The sequence below is a fragment of the Sciurus vulgaris genome, assembly GCF_902686455.1.
Source record: "Sciurus vulgaris genome assembly, chromosome: 6".
Lineage (NCBI taxonomy): Eukaryota > Metazoa > Chordata > Mammalia > Rodentia > Sciuridae > Sciurus > Sciurus vulgaris.
Window position 1 is genome coordinate 128,470,199 of NC_136466.1, and position 21,655 is coordinate 128,491,853.

At 40.0% G+C, this 21,655-nt stretch overlaps 1 protein-coding gene and 1 long non-coding RNA gene across 7 annotated transcripts in view; one reads left to right on the forward strand and one right to left on the reverse strand.

The window, feature by feature from the left end:
• Positions 1-21,655, reverse strand: part of SNX18 (sorting nexin 18) — a 100,053-nt gene that overhangs the window by 51,588 nt on the left and 26,810 nt on the right. The window lies entirely within an intron of this gene.
• LOC306663136 lies at positions 1,937-21,619 on the forward strand. Its single transcript, XR_013764374.1, has 2 exons — positions 1,937-15,063; positions 15,271-21,619. It is a non-coding gene; the product is annotated as an uncharacterized lncRNA (long non-coding RNA).

Below are 21,655 nucleotides of genomic sequence, written 5' to 3' on the forward strand. Positions count from 1 at the left end.
GTAATAGGGGCATGTTGTATAAAATCTGAGGTGCATGCCTTTATTGATCAGAAATGCATTCAGCTATGTGGTGATTAACAGAGTCAAGAGTAACTGAAAGAGCAAGAAGTGAGGAATCAGGCTGAGTGTGCCAATGCACACCTATGAACCCAGCTACCAGGAGGAAGTCCGAGGCAGGAAGAACATGAGTTTGAGGCCAGCCTGGACAACTTAGTGAGACCTTGTTTCAAAATGAACAATGGCCTAGGATTTATGAGGTCCTGGGTTCAATCCTTAGTAACACACCACACGCGCGCACACACAGACACACACACACACACACACACACACACACACCATAAGCTGAGGAATTAATTAACTGCCTTTGGTTCAGAGGCTCCAAGACATCAGAGCCAGTGACTGTGAGACAGACTGAGCTGTTTCTTCATGCTTGTGCATAGGCCATTCTCTTGACTTTTCCTTCTTGCTGCCACAAAATGGCTACCAAGGCTACAGACATCAAGTCTGTGTTCAAGGTAGTTGAAAGATAGAAAGGACAGTGTTGGCAGTCTCAAATTCCATATTTATTAGGCAAAGTACAAGTCTTCTCCAAGCCTCCAGGAGACCTCTAATTAATTCTCACTGTTCACAAAAGTCACATGGTCACCTCTAAATAAAAAGGAGGCTGGCATCATGAGTAAATCAATCACTTAAGGGATTAGCAGCTTGCCTCCCTCCTAATAAAATAAACAAAACAAAACAACAACAAAAAACAAACAAAAAGTAAAAACCAGGGTTCTGTTAACAAAGAAGAAGGGGGCCAGATCCAGCAATGGCACTTAATATTGCAATAGAATCCTTCCCTTTGGCCTGCTTGATTTTCTGGTTGACCCTAGAGTTGACACATAGCAGGTGCCCAAGAAACAATCTGTTATCATTTGTGAGGGAGCAGAAATGGCCGTTGTGCAGTACAGTCAGTCTCCCACAGCCACCCAGCCACATATGAGGTCTCCGTGGAGGGACCCCCAGCCTGCTGAGACCTGGCACCATCCTGAGCCCCAGGAATAACTCTGCCCACCCTGGCACAGGGTCCAGTTCAGGGAGTGGCAAAGACAACTCCATCCAGGGTACTGCAAGAGAAAGGGGGAAATCTCTCTGAGGGCACTTCCTGAGAATACCACCTTCAAAATATTCAGAGAATGTGAAGATCTCTGCCAATCCAACCACCAGCCTTCAGTGAACACCTACTCGTACAGCACAATTCCTTGGGGTTTCCATATCGAACTCAAAGCAAAGACCAGTTTTTACCATGCTCCAAACAGTTGTCTAGACAGGTGCATCCTGAGCAGCAATGAACCTTCGAAAATGGCAAAGTACTGATAAGCATCTCAGAATTCAAAGATGTTTTATTTTTCGTATAGATACTTTTTTCTTTTAATAAAACTCAGGGCCTGTGTGGGGTTTGCAGCCTTCTAACTTGCAGAGCTGACAGTTTCTCCAGCCCTTGAGACCTCCCACCCTGCGAGAGAGGGAAAGGGAAACTGGCTCCTCTCCAGGGGTGCCCCATGCCTGCCCTTCTATGCCGAGGAAGTCACGAAAGAGGCTGAGAAAAGAAAAGAGAGACTTGAACTTGAAAAGGAACAGGAGGCCTCATCCAACCCAGAAATCTTAAAGAAACAGCAGGAAAGGCCGAAGAGGCACAAGACCAGTAATGCACGGGAATGTTTCCGTCCCCGTCTGCCAGGATTACATTTCTGAATCATTTCTTAACACTTGGCCAAGAGGCTTGGATATTTAAAACTCCTTTTGTGGCTGGGGAAGTGGAAGTGTTCCATCTCTGAACAGCAATGAATTTTAACCTTTTTAGACTATCATCACTTTCATTTTAAATATTTAAAGTTTTATAGGCATGTTCTTCCTTAAGTTACCTATCCAAGCAGGGTTTTTTATAAAGGTATGAATGTACACGAATATACAGGAAAAGTCTAGGTTTGATTCCAAATGAAGGTGAGGTGGGGTTAAACCCTCTTCTTATGCCTTTATGTATTTCTTGAATTCTTTACAGTGAGTCCATTTTACTTAAATAATTAGGACAAAAAGAAAGTCATTTCCATTTGGAAAGAAAGGTCCCACTGACTATGATGGTGTGTTTTTAGTCACAAGCAATTAACGACTCCTAATAATGGTTATGGCCTCTCTGTTCTAGAACCATAATCAACACAAATCAACCAAAGCATTTTTTAGCTAAATGAGGCCTCCTCAGAGGGCTTTGTCTGGACTCTTCAAGACTGGGTCCAACAAAGTAGCAATGACTGACAAGGACCCAGGGTACTTTCTAGGACCTAGGGGTCAGACAACTACTCCCACCTTTGGAAGTGGAGACAACAATAGCTGGGCAACAGCTTAGGGAAGGGAGAAGGTGGAAAGGACAATGTTTTAGTCAGCTTTTTCATTACTGGGACAACAAGACCCAACAAGAACAATTTAGAGGAGACAAAGGTTATTTGAGTCTCATGGCTTCAGAAGTGTTAGTCCTAGATGGCTGACTCCATTGCTCAGGGCCCAAGGTAAGGCAGGACATCAAGGCGGAAGAGTGTAGAAGAGGAAAACAGCTCAGGACATGGAATCAGAAAGCAGAGTGGGACACTTCTCCTTTCACTGAGGACAAAATATATATCCCAAAGACAAGCCCCAGTGACCCACCTCCTCTAGCCACACCCTACCTGCCTATAGTTATCATCCAATTAATCCCTATGAGGGGATTAATGCATTGATTAGGTTAAAATTCTCATAACTCAAATAATTTCACCTCTAAACCTTGTTGCCTTGCACACATGAGCTTTTGGGGAACATCTTGCATCAAACCATAACAGACAATGAGAGAGGAATGGGTGTCCTCTGAGGTCCTAGAAGTGGAGGCCTAGGTGCAGTGGCCTCTTTCTCCTGACAAGGAAAGGGACAAAGTATGCTTCCCCACTTGGCAAAGGAGTGCCCTTCTACACCATGGACTTGGGCATGTGTGCTGCCGACATTTTTCTACCCTTGCTAGCAACGTTCCTGACCCGAAGTGTGTCGCTGGAGCGCATCCTTTTCTTTCGGAGACATAGTCTTCAAAGGTTAACAACACGTTCTGCCAAGAGCACAGGCACAGATCTTGGTATGAGAAGGAGGCCTTGGACTCTTGAATGGTCACACTTTAGGAACCCAGGGAAAGCAGGAGGAAGCAAAAAGGCCACAACCGAAAAGAACAGACCTTGTGACTTTCACAGAAAAATGTGTCTAAATGGAGCCAAGGGCAAATTGAGCTTGACACGCATGGTTTCTATGGAAACTTTGAAAGCAAACAGAGCAAGGCACTCATGAAATGGAGTAGAAATTCCCAAATCCTGGGACCAGCTTCCCCTTCCAGCAGCAGCTTTCCATTTCTATGGAACATTCCAAACCAGGGATCCCAGGCGCAGCAGGCATCCAGGCAGAGTGGTGGAGGGAGCCCCAGAGACCAGGCAAGAAGTGGGTGCCTCATGCTGTGATCAACACTGGGCCAAGGTGAGGTCACTTCTGAGCATCCTCCAGGTTCCCATCCACTCCATTTACATCCCAAAGCCACATCTGCTAAGCCTGTCACCTTAACTGTGCTCATGCGTCCATCTGATGAGAGAAAAGACTTATGGTCACTGGTCAATTTTTATAATAAAATTATGGATCATTTGACAAGAAAAATCTCAAACAGACTTGGATTGCATAAAGTTAAAAGTACAAAGTCATCCCTCACCCTACCCAACCCCAACTTTTCCACTCCAGGCCCCTTTTAAACAAATGCATAAAGTTTATATACACAGGATGATATAATCTCTAAAAAGCAGATTACAAAATAATGTCATAGACATCTATATTTATAAACATGAAAATAGCACCGGGTGTAGTGGTACACATCTATAATCCTAGCTAATCAGGAGGCCGATTCAGGAGAATCCCAAATTCAAGTCCAGCCTGAGCAACTTAGCAAGACCCTATCTCAAAATAAAAAAAACAGAAAAAGGGGCGAAGGCTGGGGAAATGGGGGTAAAGTGCTTCCCTAGCATGCATGAGAACCTATGTTCAATCCCCAGCACAGTAAAAAATCATAAAAAAGTTTTCTACTATTCCAATTTTTGTATGTAACATTTTAATCATTAAATGCTTTGAAATAATAAAGAATGTTAAAATAAACACCATTTGTGTAGCAATTCCACTTTTAGCAAGTTAACCTACAAAAAATACTCATGCAAATGTGGAAAGGTTGTAAATTTAAATCTGAATTGATATTTGCAAACACATCCAAAACTAGTAGGTAGTTCTTTAATCTTAACTGAACTTGAGCCTCTTTTATCATATTTACTTATCTTGTGTACTTCTATAGAGTTATCATGTACATAAATGACATGTTTAAATCACATATTTATATCTATATATGACATGTTGGCATATCCTTTGCCCAGTTTTCTTTTGAGTGGTCATTTTCTTATTAAAATGGAATCATTTATGAATAAAAATAAAGGTTATTATCAATAATATGTTGCAAATATATTCTTACCATATATCAAATTTTCATTTGTAGACATTCAATGCAATCATGCTTTTTTATTTTGTGAGGTCTTTGATCGTTTTGTAGTTAGAAAGTTTTTTTGTTTTTTGTTTTTTGGTTTTTGCCCAAAAGTATAAAAGATTATAATCTTTTCCCAAGATTATAAATACATTCTAGCAAATTTTTCTCTTAAGAATTTATGGTTTTATGTTTTGTAAACAAACCTGATCTACAAGGATTTACTGTTTTGTTGTATAATTCTAATTTGTTTTATTTTCCAACAGGAAACTAACTGGCTCAAATTTATTTACATCTTTTCTGCAAATATTCAAGAATTTTCTTTTGCATCTATTGTGCTTCCACACAAATCTAAGTTCATTTCTGGACCCCAATTCTGCTTCATTGGTCTTTTTAGTTCTGTCCCAGCAGCATACTATTTTAATTATTATAAATTTACAACATGGCTTAACACCTAAAAGGCAGAAGGTGAATTCCTTTTGTTACTTTTCTTTTCTAAAATAGCACATTTGAATTGCTAGATAAAACTTAGCATCATTTTTGCAACTTCTGACAAAAATTTCCATAGTATTTTTATTTTTTGTCTTAAATTTAGAGATGAAGGAAGATTTACATCTTTTTAAATGTTATATCTACTTTTTTTAAAAAAAGGTCTCTCCTTTTGTATTTCCTTTAATATTCTTATACAATTCTACAGTTTGTTTTATGTGTTTAATGTTTCTTATTAAATGTATTCCCAGGTGATCAATTTTTGCTACTTCTGTGAATAATGGCTTTTCCCTCCTTAATGTTTTATAACTATTTATTGTTTGAATACGAGAAAACTGGTTGAATTTCTTCATCATGGGTTGTTTATTTTATTCACAACTAGTATCTTCCAGGACAAAGTGAGAGAAGACTGTAAATCGAGAAAGTGACTATTAGATATGGTGACAGTGAAATTCTTTATGAAATTATTAATTCATAGTAGTAAAATCTGCTTTATTTTGCAGCTTGATATGTTACACTGTAAGTTTTTTTTCACCTAGAAACAGCTAGTTTTATTACAGAATACGCCATCCATCTTCATTGCATAAACATAATATTGATCTCTAGGGATGAAGTCATGTATATATCTTCTAGGACTGAACTTGTTTCAATATGCGTCCCAGGGCTGGGATGTAAAGTCCCAAAGCATTCGTGCTTTTAAGTAAAATCTGAGAAAGTCTGTATATCATTGACAAAAATAAAGTAAATCAAAATTCACTGTGGCTACTTTATAATACATAGAATTTCTAGATCAGAGATGATTTATACATCAACCATATTTTAATAACCTAAAAAAGGATATCAGAATAATGCTTTTAATATTATACTAGCATTTGTGTAAAAAGGAGGGTGCATTCATATGCACAAATTATCTCCACAGTGATATTTAAAATCTGGCAGCAGTGGTAGCCTCTTGGGAGAGCTTGAAAGAGACAGATAAGTAGGAGACTTTCCACTGTGTACTCTTGTACTCTGAATTTTCTATCACATGCAGATATTGGGTTAATAATCTTCTAGACCAGAAAAATATTGGAAAATAGTAATATTCAATGCTACCAATGGTGTGGTGTGAATGAAATGAGAATTTTTAAATTTTTCAAATGGGATATGCATTCGTACAATTATATTTGGCATATCAGAGCCTTAAAAAACATTCTGGCCAGGTGTGGTGGCAACTTGGGAGGCAGAGGCAGGAGGATTGCAAGTTCAAACCCAGCTTCAGCAACTCAAGGAGATCCTGTCTCAAAATAAAAAAAATTAAACAGGCTGAGGATGTGGCTCAGTGGTTGAGCATCCCTGCCTGGGTTCAATCCCTAGTACTAAAAAGAAGAAAGAAAAACCATCCTATATCTGCACCTCTGGTTGTTTCTGCAAGATGACTCCTACAAGCAAAATTATTGTGTGTGGTTCACAGAGTAAGTCTGCCAAACAGTCCCCCAGTCCTAATCCCTAGAGCCTGTGAACATTTTAGGTTATATGGCAAGGGAAAATGAGGTTGCATGAAATGCAGGTGGCTAATCAGGTGACACTGAGATGGGGATTATCAGGTAGACCCAATATAATTGCTGGGGTCCTTCCAGGTGGAAGAAGAGAGCAGGAGAGTCAAGGTCAGAGTAATGCAGTGGATTCAACCAACCTCTGCTGGCTTTAGAGATGGAAGGCAGCCAAGAGTCGAGCATCATGGGCAACCTCAAGAGCCTGGAAAAGCAAGGAAATTCATGTTCTCCTAGACCCTACAGCATGAATGCAGTCCCACCAACATCTTGATTTTAGCTCTGTGAGAGCCATTCCAGACTTCTGGTCTCCAAAACAATAAGATAAAAAATTTATGCAACTTTAAGCCACCAAGTAGGTAGTAATCAGACACAGCAATAATTAAAAGTTAATACCCTGTGTCAAAGAAGTGTTATCTATACACATAAAAAATTTTAAGTGTCCAATAGTAAGGGAATAGAAAATAAATGATGCTACGTACATGTGAAGAAATATACAATCAGTAAACACTTGATTAAAAATTTGTAAAATGTTGAAGAGAAAATATGTTGTAAAAAGCAATTTATAATCTTGTATCTGATTTTAATTATGAAAATTATATGAATATATACTCAGGCCTCTGGCTGCAGAAAAGAAGAACCACTTAAGCTATTTCAAACAGAAAGGTAAATATGAAGAATCAAATCCGTGTAAAATCATGAGAAAATAAATCTACCTAAAATCATGAGAAAACTGTAGGGGTGAGCTGGTGAGCTTTCAAAGGGCTGCCAGGTCATAGCTACCTCTACCTGGAAGTCAGGCGGAGTCACTAGCTTGAGGTCATGCACTAAAAAGGAGGTGGAGATGAGATGCGCCCTTTTCTTCCCAAGCCCTTTCTCACTGCCATTGGACTTGTAAGGTATAAAGAATATTTAAATCTAACAACCACATTTATCCCCCTCCATATTTGTAATATATTTAGAAGAAACCCCAGAAACAAACATCAGAGAATCGACCACCACTAACAGACTGGAGTTAGGCTACCTGGATTTAAATCCACCTCCACCTCTTCCTAGTGTGGCCCTCTGGCAAGTCACCTCGCTTGAGCACCTTCCTCAGTAACAGGACTGCCCTAGGATGGAGAGAATGGGGGCCAGGCATGTAGCAGGGAGTCTCATAAAGCAAACAGCTAAATATACAGTAGAAACTGGTCTCGTAATACTTTCCTATACTTAATCAAGTATAATCAACTCATTACATATTAATTTTCTATCATAAAAACAACTTCATCTTAGAACACTCCAACTGGATGTTAACCTTTCCTCCAAAATAAAATTATCATGGTTGGATGAAAAAATTCAAATGGCAAGACTCCTTGCCTTGCATCAGATTCTATCAGTTATATATCTACTTCCTGTTGATAAGAGGAATAAAAAAGACATACAAGGTCTATTTAGAAGTTGAAAGTTCAAAGGCCCTGAGTATTTTTACTCTCAAGTCCATTAATTCTATATAATCACTATTAACCTCAATCTGTCACATAAAAATCACCCTATTTTGGTTACCAATGAATGTATAAGATGGCACCCCAAAAGTTTAGGGGGACAAAAGGGAACATTTTTGATAATAAGAGGGGTGTCAGAGAGGATTAGTTCTCAGTGAATTTTGATTTATAGGTTGATACTTGATTGGACTACAGCATCATTTAAATATGGACATTTACAACTGATTCTACATAAATGCCTCACCCTTTTGGTGACGACTACTCAATTTCCAGCCTGGAGCCCCTGAAGGCAGAGATCTGGATGTCCTCATGTCTCCTGCTGGGTTGGAGACACCTGAAGGAAACTGCTTGTGTTGGGCACTTTCACACCCACGTTTGCGGTGCCATAGTGTCGCTTTAGGATGGGCGGCTCTGGATTCTGTTGACAAAATGAGAATACCAATCCAGTGGTGTCTTCCCATACTGCACGGGGTATCTACTCCAAGTGCCACAGAAAGCAATTGAGTTTAAGACGCTTTTAAAATCAGTTTTAAAACTTCCCTAACTATGAGTCAGGTTTTACTTATTTCAAATCAGCCAGTTTGTGGGTTAGACATATACTTACTAGAAAATGGAAGTCAGTAAACCCTGACTCTCACTGAATTTCAGTGTGGTATATTTTTATGACTTATTCATTTTCGACATCAAACAACCTTTTAGTCCCCAGAGAAAGAAAAACCATCCAAGTACATGACCTCTAAGGGACCTATGTATAAACCTCAATAGGAAGTGATTTTACTTTTATTCACAAATTCCACACACACAAATAAAGGAAGTAAGACCATTAATTAAGTCAGCAGTAGAGATAAGGACCAGGCAGGAAGTGACTTTTTATATGATGTCATCCAGGGCTGTGTCAGAGGAGACAGGCGGGGCATGTCCCTTGTCTGATTTCTTATGGATCTCTCCCAGCCCTCTGAATAAGAGACTGGCATGGCCAGGGGCCAATTTAATTGTAAATTACATCAGCACGAGTTGCTCCACTGTGTGACTCTGATGCAGACCACACTCTAATACTGAAGCAAAGGAGGACTGAGAAAGGAAGGAAGGGAGAAAAGACAAGGAAGGAGGACAGGAGAGGGGAAGAAGGAAAAGCCCAGTGGTTTAGTAAGATGAACTTCAACTTCAGAAGTCGGTGAATATTTCCAGGAATTTTATATTTATATATAGCTGAATAATCCTGTCCTTGTGTCATTTTTAATGCGGTCGCTTTTGACTTTAGAGAATACGTGGGGTGATATTCATGGTGTAAATCACTTGGATCTCACTTGGGCCTCCTTTAATTATCAGGCCTGAGGACACAGGAGAATGGTAAATTGGGCTCAAATCCTAGTTTGTGCGCCTCTGAGAAAGCTATCAGGGTTATAAAGTCCTTTTCTCCTAATCTGGAGGACCCAATGTGATCCCAAGGGTTCTTCAGCTGTGGACAAGGAAGACAAAGGACTCAGCCTCAGAGTGATTTAATGTGGAAAAGTCTCAATAAGACTTGCTGGATTTCAGGATGGAAGGGAACCAGTAGCCAAGAAATGAAGGTGCCATCGTGAAGCTATTAAAAGGCAAGAAAATGAATTCTCCCCTACTATCTCCAAAGAGGATTGAAAGCGTGCTGACACCCTGAGTTTTAGTTCAATGAAATTTGTTTTGGATTTCTGACCCAGTACTGTAAGGTAATAAGTTTGTGCTATTTTAAGTCATTAACTTTGTGGTAATTTGTTGCAGCAAAAATAGGAAACTAATACAATGACAAAGAATGTTCATTATTGCAGCATAGTTTGTGAAAAGAACTTGTAAGCAACTCTATTACTCCTTTTTCTGTTGCTATAACCAAATACCTGAGGGGTACTTTATAAACAAAAGAGGTTTATGTAGCTTACAGTTCTGGGAGCTGAATGTTGAAGATTGGGTGAGCCCATCTGTTTAGTCCCTGGGGAGGGCCTTGTGGTGAACGGGATCACAAGGGCAAGAATAAGTGTGGAAGAGATCACAGTGAGACAGGAAGCCAGAGATTCGGGGACCAGGTTTACTCTTTTTAGACCTCACTTTCACGAGAATTAACTGAAATACTCCAAGTACATTAATTCCCTCCAAGGGTAGTGCACCTGGTGACATTACCATGTACTTTCCATGAGGCCCTACCTCTAGAAGATTCCACCACCTCTCTACAACACCACATTGAGAACCAAGCCATACCCAAACCACAGCAGCTACCTACACACCTACTAATGGAAGCCTGATAAGATGGCATTACCACTATGGATGCTGAAGACTTTAGGCTTTTGCTGGAGAGAGAGCTGCTGGCGGTGACCTTACTGCCTTGGCTAGGACTCGCCAGCCAAGGTAAAAACAGGAGCAGTGAAATGATGGCAAAGAAACCCACTGAGCTAATAAGTTGTTCTCCCTGTAAATACACAGCAAATATAACACCGTAGTACTTTTGATTCACCTGATCTTGATTCTACTTTTATGATAAATCCATAAATATTCTAGATGCTGTGCTAAACCCTGGAAAAAAAGAGCAAAAAAGCCAAATGAATGGAGAGGGAAAGACAGACATGAGCAAGGGAATTACACAGTGTAACAAATGTCAAGGCTGAGGAGAGATGGGAACCGGGCAACAAAGGGACAGACACCTAACCTGGCAGGGTGGGAAGATAGGGCAGGGAGAGCTGCCAGTAAGAGGTAATGTCTGAGCCCAGTCCCAGAGGAGGAGCAGGATTCGGCCAGACAGTGTTTTGGAAGGCCAAAGAGGTAGAGGAAACAGCTCACAAAAGACCAGTTGGCAGGAGGTCCAATGTGGGTATCTGGGTGGGGTGGCATTTGAGAAGCCAGGAAACTCTAAAACGCTACATAATGGTTTTGTACATAATTAACTTTGCTCAGTTCTGTGGTCCTTACTTCCCCCACTTTTGTAATAGGAGAATCATGAAACCTTTCCGGAGGGGATTAAGGGATCTTCTCAGTCTCAGGGCCAGAAAAGGACACTCAGCTTCAGGAAGTCCCTGTCCTGTGTTCCTTCCTGCAGACCATGGCTGCTTCCAGAAAGTTCCCTCTGCCCAGGGAGGCAGGGGCCACTTATGGAATTTTAAAGCCCCAAGGCATTAAAGAATGAAAAACATTTTGTGATATATTGTAATCATTCATATTTAACAAATAGTTTTTGACACACTCAAAATGCAACAGCATATAATTATGCTATTCAAAATGGATTACAGACCAAGACTATTAATTCATTGCTCATTACAGACCATGTGTTCTGGTAGTAGAACAGAGACTTAAATTTATATAATGAATGTTTTCTTCTTTCAATCCCTTCACTGAATCTCTGTGACTCTCTATAAGGCTTCATTTGGAGAGAAGCTTAGAGCACCGTGGTGAATGAGAGTCTACAGTCGGCCGTGGTAGGCCCTGTTAACAGTTACTTGAAGAAAGTGAAATTGTACATCAGAATCATCTGGGGAGGTTTTAAAACATTTGGAAGTCTGGGCCCCACCCTCTAGATACTGGGTTAGTTGGTCTAGAATGGAGTCCAGGGATCATATTTTTAAAAGCTCCCTAGGTGATGCTCATATAAAGCCAGGGTCCAAAATACTATAACCAAAAGTAGGAGGGACTGAGAAAAGATCCTTTAATGTTTACCAGTTCATGTGTAGACATTTTCCCGAAGGCAAACTATGGTAAAAGTAGATGAATTGATAGTATAAAAGGTGCTAGGCAAGCCTCACCAAGGACCGTCTGGTTGTAAAGAGACGTCCTGGCAAGCTGGTCGATGGCAAGAACTCAGTGGAGGCCATACCACAAAAAGCAGCGAATCCCACATTTGTACATTAGGGAGTAGGAAGGAATCCAAAAAAATTGTGAATGTTTTTTTTAAATTTTGCTGATTTGGTTTGAAAATGTCAAGTGGCAGCATTCTGACCAGGAATTAAGAGATCTCCAGAGTAGATGGTGAGGTAACCACTGGGCCTCAAACCCTACTTTGGAGACCCCAGAACTGAACAGAGGCAGCACCTATGGCTACCAGGTGGACTGAACAGTACTGAGTGGCAAGGTCCCAGGCCACAACCAGGATGGCCAATCTATTGCCGAAACACAGATGTGTGCACCCAGGAACTGACAACCTAGGCCGTTTTCTGTGCCTGACTGTTAGGATATTGTATCTGGGGACTTACAAATAAAACTCTCTAAGAGCTAACTTATAAAACCTGTGCTTAACAGAGCATATCTAAGGAGAATGAATGACTTGAGCCAGAAGAAAGACTGCTAGACTACAAAGGAAAAAGTTAATCAAAAGGCGAAGTGGCTGTGATGGGAGCATAGCATACACGGGAGGGGACTGTCCCTCTGCTTGCCTAGCTCCTTACTGGGGACACAGTTCCCTGGCCAAAGAACTCAACTGATCTCAGTTCCCACTACACATGCCACCCTCATATCCAAAAATGGTCACAGAGCCTCTGGTCTTTCTGCTGCTACCTTTGCCCATCCACTCAGAGCAGCCAAAAGGCTCCTGCCATAAAACAAGGCAGATCATACTCTTACCTGCTCTTAGCCTCCAGGGACTCGCCACCTCACTCTGAGAAAAGCCTATGTCCTCCTGACAGCTCAAATGGCCCTCTCTGGTCTCTCCCACCTCACCAGAGTAAGAGGGCTCAGCTTCACAGCCCACAGGTTGAAACTGCTACTGATGTTCTGGAATGTTCTTCCCCTGGTTTATCCACATGGCTCACTCTCAAATCTTCCAGGTGTGTACTGCAGGTTGGGATCCCTGGTCTGACCACCTCATTTAAAATAACGAATTCCCTCAACCCTCCCATCTTCCCTATTTTATTTTTCCCCACAGCACTGCCACCTGCTAAATGTCATCTGTTTTACTAATGTATTTATGTCACCCCACACACAGACACTGGATGTAAATTTTCATTGGTTCTGCTCACTGCTGCACTCCCAGTGCCTGAAACAGTGCCTGGAACTCCCCAGTCAACAAATATTTGTTAAATGAACCCATCAGGCCCAGAGTCCAAGAGACCTCTACTGTGCTAGTGGCTTCATCAAGAGGTTTAAGCTAAATTACTCAAATATGTACTCCATGAGGATGGTTTGGTTCCCCACAGGATTTGTCCTCAGGAGAGAACAGCGGGAGTCTGGTCTTGTTCAAAGTCTCTGTACTGAAGAAGTAGAAGAACCAACATGGTGAGTGATTACTATTTCATGGCATTTAAGGCTTTATACTTCCAAAGCTTTGATGGGCTGAGTTCTTGGGTTCTGACCTCTTGGGGAACACTGAGGCCACCCACTCAGAGGCCCGCCTTTCAGGGTCTTCTTCTGAACTCTTAGTTGCATTTAGGAGGAACAAACAGCAGCACCTTGGCACATGTGGATTTGACAGTCAAAACAACAGCCGTTCACAAATGGCTCAGAAGGGCGTGATGTGCGGTAGTAACTTGTCACGAAGCTCCAGCACAAATTTGCATCCTGCAGGCTGGTGCGCAGAGGCAGTGGCAGCGGAACAAAGCCGTACTGTGGCTGTTCGCTCCTCCTGTAGCCGCCGACCCCGCCATTCTCCTGGAACTAGAACAGAGGTCTGTCTTTGTGAAAGACTGCCCTCACAGGCAGCGACTGTCTGTGCTGGTGATGCCAACACTGAGGGCTCGCATTGCTCCATTTTCTTTCTTTCATAAAGTGCAATTTAGTATTATTCACAAACCTGGAGAGTCACAAAGGTCTTTCTATCCTTAAAACTATATTTCTGCTGTATTTATTGCTCTGTGCCTGGTGCTGCTGGCATCCCAAGGAAAGCATAGAGATGGGCCGTGTCCTCAGGAAACACATCACCTCCCAGTCATGCTGTGTGTCTGCCTTGTGTTCTCAAGTGAGTTGCAAAGTGCCCAAGAACACAAGCTGTGGAATCAGGTGACCTGTACTGGCATTCCAACCAAGTCTCTTTCTGGCTATGTGATAAGCCTCAGTTTCCTGTTTACAAAATGGTTTAGTAGGGGAGTTCTGTAGATAAAGAAATGGAAATAATGGCAGGAAATAGAATCATACCTTTAATAAACATTCCATATATAAGTGGTAAGAAAAAGAAATCGATATTAGCTCTGGATCTACAGGCAATTAGTTGCTAAATGCCAGCGTGAAAGTGACAGGAGTAAGGAAAAGACACTGGGAAAAGAGGATTGTGAAAGGCTTCATAAGTCAAGGAGAAAGAAACATTTTGATTGAGAAGACGTAAGAATAACCCATATCATATAAAACAAGGGACCATGTTCTGGTCATACTGCCTTGACTGCTACTTTAAGCATTCTCTTAACAGGGACTTCTAACACGCTGAGTTCAACAAGGGGTAAATACAATGAAGACTGACCTGGTAACTGTTCTGAGTTCATTGTTTCTGTGCCTTGTACAATTTACTTCCAGGTCTCAGAGCAGGTGGTATAGAGCTATGTAGTTTCACCCACTTTTAAACATCCTTTTTTATTTTGCTAGTCCCTCTGCTAATTTCAGATTTTATCTTCAACTACTTTTTAAGTAGCACATACATTTCATCATTCAAATACAAATGCTAAAATACACATTGAAAAGTGTCCCTCCCACCCTGACCCCCAGTTTCCAGCCCCAGAAGCAAACAGTATTACCTTGGGTCCAGTTTTTTTTTTTTTTTTTTTTTTTTTTGGCATTTATTTACCTTCAGAAATAATCTACAATAAGCAAACAATTTGTTTTGCTCAAGTATAGCATATGAAATATTGTTCTGCTTTTTTCATTTAATTTTTCTTGGAAAATTCTATGTTGGTATACAGTATTTTCTCTTTTTTTTTTTAATGAGTGATGTCTATAGTTTTTAATCCTTTAGGTGACTATGAAATTTGTCATGAGATTACCTGTACCTCACAGGTACAGAATTAAGTACCTCACAGGTCAAATTGCCTTCCCATAGATTCTAGAATTAGAGCATTAAAAAGTACCATGTGATATGGAGGAAGGAAGCACTGTATAGAGGGAAAAGAGGGGTGGGAGGGGTGGGGGGAAGGAAAAAAATAACAGAATGAATCAAACAACATTACTCTATGTAAATTTATGATTACACAAATGGTATGCCTTTACGCCATGTACAAACAGAGAAGCAACATGTATCCCATTTGTTTACAATAAAATTAAAAAAAAAAAGGTACCATTTGAGTTGGTGGTATAGCTCAGTGGGTAGAGTGCTTGCCTAGTATTGCTGAGCCCTGGGTTTGATCCCCAGCAACCGCCCCCCAACACACACACTCACACACGAGCACAATTTGTCAAGAAAGCCCCTTTTCTCTGGAATTATAGGGTTTACTCTCCTCAAAGGCATTGTGGTTCACACAAAGAACATAGACTTACGGACTTGACAATCCCACAGTTACAACTTTGCACTAATATGTTGTTAGCACCTTGATACGCCAGTTGGTTTACAAGAGAATTCACAGGCAGGGGCCAGGTGATAAAAATAAGTGTTTGAAAATAGATTCTGACACCAACAGATACACGCAAGCAGTGTCAGTTTTAAATGAAATCTTATTTGCTAAATTCTAAACTGCACTTTATTTTTTTGGAAGATTTTTCTTACCAAGAGATGTACTTTCAATTAAACCAAAACTACATTTCCTACAACTCTTAGGTTGAACAAAAGAGGAATAAACAAGATGACTGAACCTGGACTACACTAAAATTTTATTTCATTCAAGGCATGGCTGCTCCAAAAGCCACTCAGAGGCAATAAACTCAACTTCCCAGAGCAAATGCATGGACCATTTTCAAATGCCTGTGTGTGGCCTGAGGTCAGAGCTGAACTGCTGAACACTGAGCAGACTTCCCCTCTTTGTCTTAGGGCTCAATATTTCTAACATTTAACATTTTTGAACGTATATTATTTTTAAGGCGTGAAAGAGGAAGTCAATAAAACTACTATTAATTGGTGAATCAAAACAATTTTGAGGCATATTCAAATATTTCTGGTTAGAGCTGCAGGCCGGCACTTAGCTCTTGAAGACCAAGCAAAGGTGTCTGAGAAGGAGTATCTCTGGAGAGCTGAGCCCATCCCTACCCCACGAGGAGGAGCTCAGTAAGTCGGAGAAGCATAGAATCTTCTGCTGGGCAGGAGTCCAGGAGGAGACTGTGCTGGGGTTCTAAGAGGAAGAAGGCTGGAATGAAGTTTGGTCTCATGGCCTGGAAAGCACCAGGAGGCTGGGCTAAAGCAGGAGCAGGAACAGGCTAAAGCAGGTCCCTGCCTGACAGGGACTCAAGTGTGGATTCCTTTATTTTCCATGGCAAAGTTGACATGATATTCTTATTCAAATCCTTTATCTCATCCCTTCTCACATAATCACAGAGATCTTTATTGTATCACTACTTTTGTTAAGCTTTGGGTTCAGGGCTTATCATTTGCCATGTGCAGTTCTCTGAAGGGGATACTATACCCCACTACAAATGAAGAATTTGGCTCCAAAAAGGTTAAATAATTAGCCCAAGGTTATATAATGTTCAGATCGTAACTATCATTTATAAAGAACATGTTATGGTTTAGATATGAAGTGTCTCCCCAAAAACTCACATGAGAGACAATGCAGGCAGGATGAGAGGTGAAATGATTATGAATGCTATAACCTACTTAGTGGATTGATCCATTTGATGAATTAATAATTTGAACACAACTACAGGCAGGTGGGGCATGGCTAGAAGTCAGTCACTGGAGGCATGCCCTTGGGGATTCTATGTCATGTCCCCGGCTCCTAGCTGTTTCCAAGATGCCATGAACTGAATAGCTTTCCTCTACCATACCTTTATGCCAGGATGTTTGCCTCACCTAGGTCCAAAGGAATGGAACTGGTTCAGGCCAACCATGAACTGAAACCTTGAAACTGTGAGTCCCAAATAAACTTTTCCTCCTCTTGTTGTTCTTGTCAGGTATTTATGTAACAGTGATGAAGAGCTAACTCATTACCTAATTCTGAAGTTTTTATCACATCCTTTTTTTTTCCTAATTAAGAAAGGGAGTATTGAAATCTGGTCAAGGGTTTTAAATGGTATTTAACCTAATACCCTCAACAAGTCAATAAACTCTAAGTAGGCCTATTGCACAACTGCAAGATGGGTTAGTGAGTTGCCCGAGATCATGGAGTTAGGGTCTGACCCAGGTCTCTGGCCCCAAAGCACTGCTGTTTTTCCCTGCTGTGCTGGGTCAGCTTGCAGAGAAGCCTGACAACTCAGCAATTATTAAGTCCTGAGAGCGATTTCCTGGGGTGACTGGAAATTTAAACCACAGGAAAAATGAGGTCTGATGCATCTGGCTACTTCAAACTTAGAGATATTTCCAGTGCAGGCTGGCGGAACACAGCAACAGAAAACCACACATCCTTAGTGTTTCTAAGTCCCCTTGAAGGTAGCTTAGTGTCCTTAGCACACTACTGGAACAAGTTCTCCTGGAGAAGTTGGACTGTCCTTTATTAAGACAAGCATCCAAGGTGGCATTTTTGGAAGCTCCATGTCTGCCACATGAATGATGGGATTGGGACATTCGGGGATCAGAGTCAAAAGGAAAGAATTTGTAATCCCTGGAAAGGCTGTGTCCCAGATTAACTACCCCTAACCCCACGTCAGAGGCCTGGGATAGGGCAGACAGGCCTGGCTTCTGCTGCTGGGTATCTCAGACTTCTGCCCCCCAAGCCCTAGTACAACAGCATCCTTCCCATATGACCACTGAAGACTCATCAGAGCTCGCCACTCAGAAACTCTGCTGCTCCCACCTGTGATCAAGAGACTTGTGGCTAAATGCAACTGACAAATGGATTAAACATTTGCCCCATGATTGATTAAGATCACTCTTACAGTAACTGAAATGTGTTTATATTCGCATGGAGGCAGGAGCTGAACAACATCAGAAGGCCTCACCTGACACACTTCCCATCTACGTTAGACTAGTCAGACCTTTCTACTACGAGACAGCAGCACAGCAGACGCTCCTCTTTCCCAACAGAAATGGGTGACAAGAGCAGATTTTGAGAGGTTCATTTAGTATCTTCATGCACAGTGTCTGAAGAGTGATAGGATTCCTATCAATATAGCAGTGGGGACATGGGAAGGTTTGAAGATATCTCAAAAGCGAAGAAATGGCATTCAATGAAATTCAATTTAAGAATAGCTTTGATCCAGATTCCAATTTGAATCTCAGTCCTGTTTGTGCGCTCTCTGATTTTTTTTTTTTTTAGTTATCAATGGGTCTTTATTTTATCTATCTATCTATCTATCTAATTTACATGTGATGCTGAGAATCAAAGCCAGTGCCTCACACTTGCCAGGCAATTGCTCTACCACTGAGCCATAACGTCAACCCAACCTCTGATCTTTTAAACTCATCCATAAACTAGAGATGGAATCTTCCTTAGAGGTCAGTTGTGAGGACCATCAGAAAAAGTTCATATTGAGAGGCACCAAGCATTTCCTTTCCCCACTTCCATACCCTCTGAGAGAGTCTCTCCAGATCGTGGGTGATTTGTACAGCTTGGACACTGATCCAAGTAGACCTGTGAGCTTTAGACATATTAGAATGCTAACAAACCCAGTCTCCAGAGGAAAAAAAAAGAAAATGGATCAAAAGACAAGCAGACACCAGATTTCAAAGCCCCACAAAGAGGGCAAGATTATCTACATGGGACTTTGGCCCCTTTGGGGTCTATCAGATCCCTGGACCCACTATATATTTTTTTTACTTAGATGGCCTATTTCTGGCAACCAACCAAGATAGCATGTGAAGTGACTGATATTTGGCCCAAAGCAACTATTATTTCAAAACCTCTTGCTCACAAGTTACTGCTATATGCTTAATTACTGATAATACTAATAAGCAAATCCTCTATGGAACAATTGACTAACTTCATTCATTTATTTTTTTAAGTGGGATCAAACCCAGGGATGTTCTGCCACTAAGCTACATCCCCCTGCCTTTTTAAAAAATTTAAGACAGGGTCTCACTAATTTGCCTAGGCTGGTATTGAACTTGTGATCTTTCTTCCTCAGCCTCCCAAATAGCTAGGATCACAGCCATGTACCATTACTACCAGCTATGGTTTTAAATAAATCCAATTAGCAAGAGTCTCATGGACAATTTACATGGAAACTACAGATGAAAGTTTAAGAGAACATGCTCTTCCATTTCTCTGTTAAGTCTCACATTAATAAATGCCTCTGTGATGAATGCAGAAAAAATTATAACATTTCACTGAAACTGAGAAATAAAGCAACTTTTGTTTATTTTTTAAAAGATAAACATGGCTGACCTACACTAATCATAACAATTTAAAGAAAATAAAACAATATTCAACATCTCTAATCTATAAATAAATAATACCCTGTTTTACTTATTCTTTTAACCAAAGATAAAGATGGAAATGAGAAAAAAATGGAAAATGCTTATGAATTTAAAGATATCAGAATCAGACATGGTATTTGATTCTGAGAAAATAAAGACAAATAGAAAAAACAGCTCTAGCAATGAACTTAGTAAAGAATAACACTTTCCATGCCTGACTTGACAGACTACAACATTTTTCAAGTCCTTAAGAACAGCAGCAAAATTTAAGACAATCAAAAAATCAACATGTAAGAATCTCTTGTATTGTTATGAATAAATGCAAGACAACGGTGTAAGTGAAGCCCAAGAACATTCCAATGATTACATTACTCTGCCCAACTTGCACTGGTTTACATTTCACTTTCAAATGTGTTTCCCCCATTCCTGGTGTGATCCATCCCTTCAGACACAAGCGCCAGGAAGGCTACTGGGTGACAATGTGTAGCTGCTGAACCAGTCTCGCTGCATTACAACTACAGCACATAAGCAACTCTGTAATTAAAATAGTAAAACAGGCTCAAGTGCACACACCCTCATGTTATGAACACATCACATGTCAGAATTACAAATTCTAGAAATAAAGACAAATAATGGCTTGAAGGGCATGATAGTTTATTTTAAAAAATTGTACCACACTGATCATGATGACCAGCATACACATGATAATGGCTTTTCTCTTGGGTATCAACATTGCAGTATTTTGGTATACCGAAATGTTTCAATAGGACCAAGAACGTTAAGAGAATAAAGATCTTAGATGAAAATGGACACTAATAACTCTGGTATTCTAACTCACAGAATTAATTTAAACCCCCTATGAATCAGTGACATAATGTTATCTAGTTATGAAGAACAAAAGTTCTCTTAGAAGTAGGCAGCATGAACTTATACTTTTTTTTGTACTTTAATCTTCAGTTTTTATAATTTAAGCTATGTCCACCCTGGCTAAAGTACAATCATACAAAGATACCTCAGATAACTTCCATGCTAACATTGCACAAGTTTAGTGATTTTTACTTAAAAATAAAAAAAATCAAACCACCATCAAAATAAAGAGGCAAATATATGTGACTTTCAAATCATTTGAAAAGCATAGTAGCTTATTTGTCCAATACAGACTCAAATGCTATAACTTCCAAACTTCTGCAATAAAATTAATTTATATATATATATATTTATATATGGGTTTTGTTTATAAGAACTGTATTTTTCAATCAACAAGAGAAAGTTACTTTTTAGAGAACAACGTATTTGTTGGCATTTCCACATATCTGCAGTAGACAAAGCCACATGATGTTAAATCTGGCTCTAAGTATTCTAAAGTACAAAATTTTGACCAAAGATCAAAATTATGATAATCTGATCTTAAAAATCCAACCCATATGAGACTACTTCTGAGACAGTAAATGTGCTGTTGAGTAACTATTCCATTAACCTTTTCTTCTTATGCCTTTCTGCAAACCGACTTTTTTAAAAATCATGTGACTCACCACTATTTCATACTGATTTCTTTACTTCCATGTTACCCTTTCAGTACCGGGATTTCTGAGGCAGCATTAAGTTTGATTTCATAAAAACAGTAGATACTTTAACCTTTCAGTGACAGTTTTAAAATCTGTAAACTCAAGAATCACATTATTTAGCTCAGCAACTATAAAAACATTTGAGATTCTGGCATTTCCAACCAGAATCTCTTTGTGCTTTTTAAATTAAGCTGCTTTTGAATCTTTTTGGTATTTATCAGCCATTTGTATTTCCCTTATAATAAAATACATTTAAAATAGTTTTTAAGGTTAAATGTCTGGGGGTGGGAGTTTTAATCAATACTTTCTTTTTTTTTTTTTTAGCACAGTATACATCAGTAATTTTTTTCCTTCAGTATTGGAATAGTAGAAATTATTTCTGGTCCCTCTTTAGATCAACCAACACCACTTTTATCACGTATAACACTGAAATTTACAGACATCCCTGAAAAGTTTTTGATTAAGTAAACGAGTGAATCACAGTGGAGTCTCAATCAGTTAACAGTGTAGATCCATTTAAAAACAAACGAACAAACAAAAAACAAAAAAACTGAATATTAAAGAAAACCTTCAAGATAAAAAAAAAAAAAAAAAACAACAACAACAAAAAAAGAAAACCCTCCCAGGAACTGAAACCAAGTGTGTATTGTCAC